At 37.2% G+C, this 1,845-nt stretch overlaps 1 protein-coding gene across 1 annotated transcript in view; it reads right to left on the bottom strand.

The window, feature by feature from the left end:
• The window catches only part of LOC106871526 (ubiquitin carboxyl-terminal hydrolase 5), a 67,321-nt gene that overhangs the window by 63,883 nt on the left and 1,593 nt on the right, over positions 1 to 1,845 (bottom strand). The window lies entirely within an intron of this gene.

Below are 1,845 nucleotides of genomic sequence, written 5' to 3' on the forward strand. Positions count from 1 at the left end.
GCCAGCCCAACGGTCTCCCTTCATGGTAGAATTAATAGTCCAAGACTATTTAAGCATTTTATCTGATCAAATTCATCCTATGGTTGCAGAACTGTTTCCAGAGGGAAACGCAATCTTACAGGATGATAATGCCCTAATTCACACAGCTAAAGTTGTTACTGAATGGCACAAGGAACATTCTAGTGAAGTTGAACATCTTATCTGGCCACCACAGTCCCCAGATCTCAATATTATTCAACATTTATGGTGCATTTTAGAAGAACAAGTAAGAAGATGATATCCTCCACCATCATAACTTCAAGAACTGGAGACTCTCTTGGCTGAAGAATGGACAAAAATTCCTCTGGAAACAACTCAAACTTTGTACGAGTCCATACCTAGTAGAATTCAAGCTGTAATTACTGCCAAAGGCAGTCCTACCCCATATTAAAATAAATTTGTTTGAAATTTTAAGATGTTTCCATTATTTTGTCCAACCCCTGTACACATATATGTATACGCGCGCGCGCACGTAGTTATGAGAGTGATTTTGTATTTCTTCCCATGTGTTTCACGTGCGCGTCTGGAAACAAAAAAGGTTCGTCTTAGTTTCATTTGTTTCCAGTTCTCCACATAACCATGTCTGGGCTGTTTGTTGTTTCATAGACTGAAAGATTATTACCTCACTTGGAAACAGGTGGGAGTGGCGACAGGAAGAGCATCCGGCCGTTATAAACCCTAACTTGACATTCTCTCGTCTGACCCGTGCAAGCATGGAAAAGTAGACGTTAAAGCGCTGATGGTGATACACACAGTATGTATTCAAAGGGGAAATAAATGCAACTGAGACTTGCATACCTTCTATAAACGTAGTGACATTTCTATAAATAAAACTGAAACAAGATGAGAGGTCACGGTCGGAATGTCTAAACATAATTCTGCTCAATCAGGGCGAGCTGACTGAGAGATAAACAACTGAGTCAGTGACTCAGCTTTTAGCTTTCCTACATAGAAACACACACACACACAACATGTATAAACACAGACACAAACACATACTAAATACCACCCTAGCATTTAAAAAAAAACACATCTTCTAGAAAGAACATGTTCGAAAAAAAAAAAAAAAAAGGCAGAGTGGTCCAGCATGGGACGCCTTCGATCACTGATCTGCCAGAAGACACCAATCAACGATATATATATATATATATATATATATATATATATATATATATATATATATATTGCATAACTAAATCGATATCATGCCATATACTTGTATGTAAATATAAATACACACATACACGAGTTGTTAAATGAAGACGAAGATCTATGTAATGTAAGGATTCTAGAATATACTAAAAAGTATATGAAGTCCTATATCAACTCTGATCAAGCAGATCTATAATCAAAGATGTTTCCAACTGTGACCATGCATATCGAGGACTACACTATCTAGTGTGTGTCGGTCTGTATGTGTATAAGACGGTAACGATTTGGGTAAATTTGGCTGCTAATTTTGGGGGATGACCAGAAACCTCGTAGAGTCTGCTCCCTCACTTGGTTTTGCTGTTATATTTTTCGATTAACTTGTAGATGTCTCCCCACACCACGACCACCACCTCTAGGCTTTGATGAAGTAGTGAGAGTTAAGTCTCTTGTTCAACACTGCAAAACCTTTGTAGTTAGTTTATAATATAAAACATTTGCAAAGACCTATACATACAGCCACAATACATGTATGTACGGTGTGCACGAATTAATTAGCCGGAAACCGTACAAATATGTTATATTGGCTAAACATATGCTAGTGGCATGTTATGTGTGTGTGTGTGTGTATATATATATATATATATATATATATAT

Source organism: Octopus bimaculoides, chromosome 25 (genome assembly GCF_001194135.2).
Source record: "Octopus bimaculoides isolate UCB-OBI-ISO-001 chromosome 25, ASM119413v2, whole genome shotgun sequence".
NCBI lineage: Eukaryota > Metazoa > Mollusca > Cephalopoda > Octopoda > Octopodidae > Octopus > Octopus bimaculoides.